The 9,786-nt window shown below is 38.0% G+C and overlaps 1 long non-coding RNA gene across 1 annotated transcript in view; it reads left to right on the top strand.

Moving 5' to 3' along the window:
* LOC148132909 (uncharacterized) overlaps positions 1 to 8,186 on the top strand; it is a 62,438-nt gene extending 54,252 nt beyond the window's left edge. The window contains exons 4-5 of the long non-coding RNA XR_015746966.1: positions 1,351 to 1,408; positions 7,993 to 8,186. This is a non-coding gene — a long non-coding RNA (uncharacterized LOC148132909). The remainder of the gene's footprint in view (positions 1 to 1,350; positions 1,409 to 7,992) is intronic.
* The last annotated feature ends 1,600 nt before the right edge of the window (positions 8,187 to 9,786 follow it).

Consider the following 9,786-nt stretch of genomic DNA (forward strand, 5'->3'; position numbering starts at 1 on the left):
TCCGAGACCAATAAACACAGACCAAGACTCCCAACCAATCAGGATGAAGAAAAAACCATTCTGGCACAGCAATAGGCTGCCCCAAATTTAAATCTGAAACCACTGTAAAGTCTGACTCACAGACGGACACAATACAGAAGCCTGATGATGGCAGATGAGATTCTGCTGAAACGTTGCTACAACTTTAAAAGCACCACTACTGACGTGACGTGGGAAAATACCCGAACAAAGCTGAAGGCCATACATGTAAGTACCGCGAAAACTTAAGAAAAAAATATATATATATATATATATATATATATATATATATATATATATATATATATATATATATATATATATATATATACACACACACACACACACACACACACACACATCTATATAAAATATTAAATTTATATTTAACATATTTTTATATTAAATATATTAGCTTATTAGGTCCTCAGGATTTAAAAGTATGAGTTTGGTGGTCCCTGAGGTCCAAAAGGTTGGTGACCCCTGATTTAATGTAGCTATCTCATATAACAAAAAAGATATAGAGCAAATTTGGTGATAACATTTGGACAGAGCTAAATTAAATTCAGAATGCTAAAAACATTAACATTGCATAACAAGCACACTCTCACTAGTTTTACAAAATATGAAATAAAAATTAAATTAGATTAAGGGTTAACCTTAACCTGCTATTAATCATCCTGCACATTGTTTAGAACAAAGATGTGAAAACTTTCATAATCCACTGTCCTCTAGAGGTGTTGAATTTTCTTGTACCATGATGAATGAGATGATGGGAGCTGTCATCCAGTATAGTTTGGAGACCTAGTTTGAGTAGTCCAATTTAAGTGACAGAATAGGCATCCCAATTAGAAAAGATTGTTTTTTTGAGAATGTGCAAAAACAGCATAGAAGCAAATCGTTTCAGAAGTAAATTCTTTTAGGAGCTCTGTGGTGTGAGCTCATTATATAATTAGCTTCCATGATGCTGGTATTTAGTTGCATAAGAAAGGTTACCTCCTTAGTAAGTTGCTCTATGCACTCCCATCTAGAAACAAGATTTAATTAGGATGCAGTGTTCATATTAGATATTTGACAGTCTCTGTCAAAGGAGAGTGATGGTACAACATTTTTCTTTGCTGTAGTTCAGATTATTTAGAATAGAATAGAATAGAATAACAGAGTTGGAAGGGACCTTGGAGGTCTTCTAGTACAACCCCCTACTCAGGCAGGAAACCCTATACTATTTCAGACAAATGGTTGTCCAATCTCTTCTTTAAAACTTCCAGTGTTGAAGAATTCACAACTTCTGGAGGCACGTTGTTCCACTGATTAATTGTTCTGTCTCCTTAGTTCTAGGTAGCTTCTCCCCTTGATTATTTTCCATCAATTGCTTCAGTCTTGCCTTCAGGTCAGTGGTGGGATTCAAATTTTTTTACTACTGGTTCTGTGGGCGTGGCTTGGTGGACGTGGCAGGGGAAGGATACTGTGAAATCTCCAGTCAGAGGTGGTATTTGCCGGTTCTCCGAATTACTCAAAATTTCCACTACCGGTTCTCCAGAACTGGTCAGAACCTGCTGAATACCACCTCTGATATTGGAACACTGCTATCATGTCATTCCTAGTCCTTCTTTTGTTTAAACTAGACATACCCAATTCCAGCAACCATTTTTTACATGTTTCCAGGATTCTAAAGTATCAATAGCTACAATACCTAAAATCATCCAATGAGTTTCCATATTTCTGCAAATCATGCAGACCCAAACTGGATCTGTCTGAAAGAGTTGATACCATCGAAACCATTGAAACATCCCCTACCATCGAAACCATTAAAACATCCCTCAACATCATAGTAGCATCCCTGGACGCCGTAAAAGAAAGAATATCCAACCTTGAAAAAAAAGACACAACACAAAAACCTGAACATCCAATAGCTACAAACCACATCTCTACCAATCAACCACAATCCAATCCAAAACCCAATCCACAAATAAACACAACCCAGACAAATATTGATATCCCAATCCTCATCAGAGAAGCCGTTGAGCGTGAACGGACACGTCCAAATGCCATCTTATTTGGTCTAGAAGACATCAATGTCAATGATGACATCACAACTGTCCGAAACATCATCAGAAATTATCAAGCATCAACCATCTCCGCTGATGAAATACTTGACATTTCCCGCATTGACCGAGAGCTCAAAAATAGAGACGGCTCTGTGGCCCCACGCTTGTGCAGGGTCATTTGCAAAAATGAATCAAGCAAACGCAAATTCATTTATACTATAAACTCACTCGCCAAAACCAACATCAACCATAAGAACCTCCATTGCCGCCCTGACCTAACCATACAGCAACGTGCCCGCTCCCGTGTACTCCGCATCGAACTCAAAAACCGTCTAGACAATGGAGAGAAGGACCTGTACATTGACTACCATGCTGACTGAATCAAAAGTAAGCCACACAACCCAATACTCAGCTTTTACCCTCAACCACAACCCTACCTCAACCCATCCACCATCACCCAAGACTAGGCACGCACGCCCCAACTACCTCAATCCCAACTACTGCCGGCCTTAAATGCAAACTACTCAATGCAAGAAGCCTCGTGAATAAAATACCTGAATTTCTCTTCCTCCTAAATATGGCTAACTTCGACATTATATTTGTCTGTGAAACATGGCTCAATGCATCTCTCCCGACTCCATTACCACAGTAAGAGACTATCATGTTTACAGATCAGATCGTGAAAATCGTCGAGGTGGTGGTGTTGCTATATTCTATAAAAAATCCTTACATCTAAAAAATATCCAAGTTACCCAGGAGATTGCCCTTCCTGAAACCATCATCTGTGAACTATCCTCAAATATCACAATTCGATTCTTACTATGTTACAGAGCACCTGATTATGACATCGAACATGTAAACAAGCTAAATACATTACTAACATGGGCTGCATCCTGCCCATACCCTTTTATCCTTCTTGGTGATTTCAATCTACCTCATATTAACTGGACCCTAAATGATTGTACAACTGAAATCATACACACAACCTTCTACAATGCTATTACAAATCTGGGACTGGAACAACTAGTAATCAACAACACTAGACTAAACAACTGCCTCGATCTCATCTTCTGCAACAGTTTGAACCTAATTTACGGAATACAAACTAAAGAACCCTTTTCCAGTAGTGACCACAATATGATCGACTTTTGTCTCAACATACATCCACACAAAAATCACCACAATGATGTAATCCCCTATTGTAACTTCAAAAAGGCAACTATGATCTTATAGACAACGATCTCTCATCCCTTGATTGGCAAACTCTATTCACTGGATGCAATACCGTTGAAGACCATTATAACATATTTTTACTTGAAATCAAAAGAGTCATCAAACTATATGTTCCAACAACAACTCCCAAAACAAAACAAAAAGCAGATTACCCATATCAATAAGGAAACTTCAATCCAAAAGAGATCACTCTGGCGGAAAAACAAATCTGGTCACGTTGCCAATTTCAAAAACCGATACAAAAATTTATGCCACCAGATAAAGACTGAATGCACCAATTATCACATTAAACAAGAGGAAAACCTTCTAAGCACCAATTCCACCTGAGCTTTTTACAATTTTGTAAACAACAAACTAAAAGACTCAAGGTCCATCCCTCCCTTGATAGGACCTGATGGTAAAGACTGCTGACGACACCATTAAAGCCAACATCTTTAACACATTCTTGGCTCAGTATTTGTAAACAGCAATGGATCATGCCCAGTATTTCCTAGCCGTACCACAGATAACAACAATGATCTAATACATATCGATTTCACAGAAGACAATGTCGAAAAATCACTACGCAATCTAAAACCATCTCTATCTATTGGACCGGATGGAATATGTGCCTACTTCTTAAGAAAGCTATCCACTGCCATAGCCAAACCTCTAAGCATAATCTTTGAAAAATCTTTCAGGACCAGCTCCTTGCCTAACCTATGGTCACAAGCCACAGTCATCCCCATCTTCAAAAAGGGAGACCCAAGCCTAGTTGAAAATTACAGGCCAATCTCCTTATGCTGCGTCACCTGTAAAGTCATGGAATCAATTATTAACCAATCCATCATCCTCCACTTAGAGTCAAACAACCTACTCTCCAATAAACAATTTGGTTTCAGAAAAAAACTATCCTGTAATCTGCAACTCTTACACTGCAAAAACATATGGACGACACAATTCGACCAGGGCAAAGCAATTGACGCTTAATCTACATAGACTTCTGTAAAGCCTTTGATTCAGTGGTACACGACAAACTACTCCTAAAAATAAAATCCTATGGTATCTCTGGACAACTGAATAACTGGATAGAAGCATTCCTGTCAAACAGACAACAAATGGTCAAAATCGGGAGCGTTCTATCAAATCCAGTACCTGTCAATAGTGGTGTCCCCCAGGGCAGTGTTCTAGGACCAACTCTCTTCATACTCTACATAAGCGACCTCTGTGATCATATTAAGAGCAATTGCGTTCTCTTCGCTGATGATGTAAAGCTGTTCAATACCACAGACAATACTGCTACCTTACAAAAGATCTTGACTATGTATCTGAATGGTCAAACAAATGGCAACTTCAAATCTCAACAAATAAATGCTCTGTCTTACATATTGGCAAAAAAATCAGAAAATAAAATACAAGCTGAATAGTCAAGATCTTGTTGATGACCCAAGCTCTGTAAAGGACCTTGGAATACTCACCTCTAATGATCTAAGTGCTAGAGCCCACTGCAACTACATAGCCAAAAAGGCATTAAGAGTTGTTAACCTAATCCTACGAAGTTTTTTTCTCTGGTAATATCACACTACTAACCAGAGCATACAAAACATTTGCTAGACCAATACTCGAATACAGTTCATCAGTCTGGAACCCTCATTACGTATCTGATATTAGCACAATTGAGAAAGTCCAGAAATATTTCACAAGAAGAGTTCTCCACTCTTCTATTCGTTATAGAATACCTTATGCCACCAGACTTGAAATTCTAAAACTAGAAAACCTTGAATTACGCCGTCTTCAGTCGGACTTAAGCATGGTATATAAAATCATACATTGCAATGTCCTACCTGTCAATGAATACTTCAGCTTCAACCATAACAACACAAGAGCACACAATAGATACAAACTCAAAGTAAACCGCACCAAACTTGATTGCAGGAAATACGACTTCAGCAATAGAGTGGTCAATGTCTGGAATACTCTACCCGACTCTATAGTCTCTTCCCCAAACCCCAAAAACTTTAACCTTAGACTGTCTACTATTGACCTCACCCCTTTCCTAAGAGGTCTGTAGGGGGCGTGCATAAGCGCACCATCGTGCCTACCGTCCCTGTCCTATTGTTTCTCTTATTCTTTTATTTTTCTTATATATACCCATTTCATGTATTCACAACTATGTATACACTTATACTTATTATCTTGTAAACAATTGGCAAATCAAATAAAATAAATAAAAAAAATACTTTACTTGAATTTGAACTCTAATGGTCAATATCTTAAACTAACAGAATTAGTATTTCTTTAAATAAATCCCAGTACAAACTTTCTAAAATTCTGCAAATGACTTTTTTCAAAAATAAAATAAACTTCAATAACTGATTTCATCTTCATTATCCTCACCCTCCACAGACAGAAGTTTTGGTTTAAATCGGTGGTAGTACTGCCTATTTGCCATCATAATAGAGAATTTATAGAATAAATCTTTGGGTGGATCTAGCATATTGACATCATTAGGTTTTAATTCTAGGTTATAAATTGCAATAAAATAATTTATTTTCTAATAACTATCTACCCCTCACTTGTAATGAATGTGTGTGTGTGTGTGTGTGTGTGTGTGTGTGTGTGTGTACACACATACATGCATATATGTGTGTGTGTTATATACACACACCCATTCACATACACAGAATTTCTTTCTTTTTTTAAGAGTGACTGTTTAAGCTAAGGAGATGTCTTGAAGCCAGATGTTTTTCATAGTTTGTCCTTGTTCTCTTTTACATTGAATAAACAATGGCAGCTTATTCTTTGACCTCTATATTATAAACATCCTTGCTTGCCATGTACTGTGTACTGCACGTTTGCATTTATTAAGGTGAATCTGAGAGGAAGGGCCAGCCTATTTTGGAACAACTAAACTATTTCATTTTTACTAATCAATCATCATCAACAACAAAAGAAATATTGGGTGTTTCTTTCAAGCAGTACAAAAAAGAATGAGTCATGGAAATGGTCTTGGCTTACTTGTCCATAACTCAAAGAACAGAATTAGGGCATGGTTGTAAAATCTAGGTGGCATTTGTCTAATAAACCAGATTTGCAATCTTGTTTATGCTCCCATAAACAAAATAACCTTTTAATGAACTTTCATATATTTACATTTTTTATCCAGAATTCTTATTGTAAAACCATTAGAATTAGGAGAAAGAGACAATCGGTAACTGTTTTAATTTGGATCAAGAGCAGAGTGTAAAAAATGGACTGATTAATATTGGAACTAATATGGACTTTAGCCTTGGGGCAATATAAAGCAAGATACAAGTATGCATATCATTGCATTTGTTAATAGGTAAAGTGTAATATGTAATCTCTCCCTGCTTAGCCATGCATGCATTTTCTTCACTGTTTCTAGAGTTATTAAAGGCATTCCAAGACTACATTGAAATATTTATGTGTTTATATTATCCCCAGTGAAAATCCATCATAGACTTTTCTGTTTCCCAGTTTAGATATTATTACATATAATATATTGCAGAACTGGGTCAGTTTCAGGGTCAGTTCAGAAAAGCCTGAATGCCTCAGACAGAACGTTCCCTGCACAAGAGTTGCACAAGATTTTCTCAGAGTTATGACGTTCATTTTGTTTTAAATCCCTCTAAAGTGAAGAAAAATAATCCTGAGGCACCTATTCAGAAAGCAACCTCCAAATATGAGCCAAAGCTACCAGATCCCCATCTTAGTGCTTAATCACTTCTATGTGAATGGAAGCAGACTTTCAAGGGCACACTGTACTTACAGATGCTACTTGAGACTAAAACTTCAGATTGGAACAACAGAGGAAGTTTGACTCTAAATCCCACTTATTTTATAATATTTTAAACCAATGAATTTATTCTGTTAATTCGCTTTGCTGGTCTGTGACCGTTATATTGATGATATTCTGACAATACGTTTTCATCCACCCTCTTTATATGTTCAAACTGTCTCAGAAGAATAATGTGAATTCAAACACAAACACAGCTAGTTCTCGACTTATGGCCACAACTGAGCCTAAAATTTATGCTGCTAAGCAAGGCAGTTGTTAAGTGAATTTTGCCCCAGTTTATGACCTTTCATCACAGTTGTTAAGTTAACCATTGCAGTTGTTAAGTTGGTTAACATGGTTGTTAAGTGAATCTGGTTTCCCCATTGACTTTGCTTGTCGGAAGATCGCAAAAAGGGATCACAGGACCCCAGGACTCTGCAACCGTCATACATATGAATCAATTGCCAAGTGTCTGAATTTTGATCACATGACCATGCAGATACGGCAATGGTCGCAAGGGTGAAAAATGGTCATAAGTCACTTTCTAAAGTGCCACTGTAACATTGAAGAGTCACTAAATGAACTGTTGTAAGTCGAGGACTACCTAGAGTTATAGTTCACTGAGAAAATGCTTCTGTAAACAGGAAAGTACTTAGGTCCCTCAAAAAGTCAGGATGTGTTTAATTGTATAATCAAGCCTTGTCCCCCTATTTTCTTTAATGTCTTATTATTTTTTATGCTGCCAGAAATGACACACTCAGGTGCCTCAGATGACAAGGTGTCAAGAAACAATCAGCTAGACTTTTAAAAATCTTGCTCATTTATTGGTTAATTTCCATGGTGCTCAGCTGTTCTTAATTTGCTCCCCGACTGTTCCACAAACCAATCAAACCAATCAATCTATTTTTCTTGCAGAAAGAATTCATAAGCTGTGAGCAGCTTAAAAATCAGTGCAGAAGTCTCACAAATGTGGATTTTCCCCCTGAGACCTGCCTCCAATGGTTAAGTATTATCAAATATAGGTCATGTTAATGAAGTAGTCTGCAAGGTTACTATGGAAACTCATATGGAATTCAGCTGTTGAATACTGATTAAAAATGTTGCAAATAGTTAAACTCGCAGTGGCTGTTTACAGTTGTCTGTTAGATTAGTTTCCAAGTCCCCTGGTGCACTTTGTGAAAATGTGAAATATGAAGACATAGGAGAAAGTGTTGAGGAGAAAGTCAATGCCTTTGATGGCTTACAGAAACCGAACAACTCATTCTTCATCCATTAAACCAGGGGTGTCCAACCTTGGCAACTTTAAGACTTGTGGACTTCAACTCCCAGAATTCCTCAGCCAGCTTTGCTGGCTGAGGAATTCTGGGAGTTGAAGTCCACAAGTCTTAAAGTTGCCAAGGTTGGAACACCTACATTAAACCAAATCTTTAGGAAGGCACCAGATTAGAAATTGGGAAACCAAAAGGCCAGTCATTGCCTTTCAGCCCTAGAAAGGAGGCAATGGCAAACCTTCTGAAATTGACCTACAACCAGCCTATGAACCCTCAGAACCCAAGTCAACCTCATAGCTAATCAGAGATCCTCAACCAACCCATGCAAGTCCCCACAACTTCACCTTCCAATGACCCTCACCTGATGTAACCTCCCCATCACAAGACTCCCACTGATGACTCCCACCTGACCCATCCTAAGACCCATTACAAAATCCTCACTTGATACACCCACATCTGAAGCCCTTATAAACAGGAGAACACTGATACCGACATCTCCTAAACTCCACTGAAGATGTTACCTCGCCTGGTAATGAAATGTTAGGAAACCAACCCACAAGCTTGGAGAACAAACCTTCACACTTAGTTTTGAAACAGTGCCAGGGAAATGGCAGAGATTTGTCCAGGCAGCCACCAGGAGTTAGCACTTACTTCAAGGGGCACAAAAACACCACATGTTAGCTCGTAGTGGGATCCTACCTTAGTTGCTAACTGGTTCAGTGCCTGATCACGCATGCATGCCCCTAACATGCATACCCCCAATAAGCCAATCAGCTGAGAGAATGAAGCCAATCAGCTGAGAGAATGAACATGCATACCCCCAATAAGCCAATCAGCTGAGAGAGAAGCTAGGAGTCACCCTCCCATGTGCTTTTCAGTATTTTATCCTCTCCGTTGATCTTGGAGGCTTTTTTTCCTCCTCTCAGCTGATTGGAGGCCTTTTTTTTACTACCAGTTCAGTTGAACCGGTCCAAACCGGTAGCATAACCACCACGGATGTTAGCAATGCATAGATTACATCCATACATATCATTACTTCATTATGGCTTTGGCTATCAGGGAATTTCCCGAGAATCTTTCAAAATCTAGTACACAATTAATGAGGCATCATCACTGTTGACATTCTTTGTGAGTATACATATTTTTCATATGTTGGGCTGTTTTATAGCCCTGTGTCTTCATATATGTTCCTATTAGAATAGGTAATATAAGCTCTCTAGCTTCAAGCTATATCAGATACTGGAAAATTAAAGGAAAAGAAAAAAAAAGATATGTTCGCTGCAACTGAATTGACCCTTTAGAAACACAAATCAGCTGCACATTTTAGTTAACTGGTCTTCTAAAACTCTTGAAGCTTTGATTAGTACTAAAACACATTTGTCACCTCTATTTGATAGAAAATTATACCTGTGATCCACCTTCAAAAAGTAGTCTCTCA

The sequence above is a fragment of the Notechis scutatus genome, chromosome 1, assembly GCF_049901735.1.
Source record: "Notechis scutatus isolate UNSWTSFEM ecotype Mainland chromosome 1, rNotScu1.2, whole genome shotgun sequence".
In the NCBI taxonomy this organism is placed as follows: Eukaryota; Metazoa; Chordata; class Lepidosauria; order Squamata; family Elapidae; genus Notechis; species Notechis scutatus.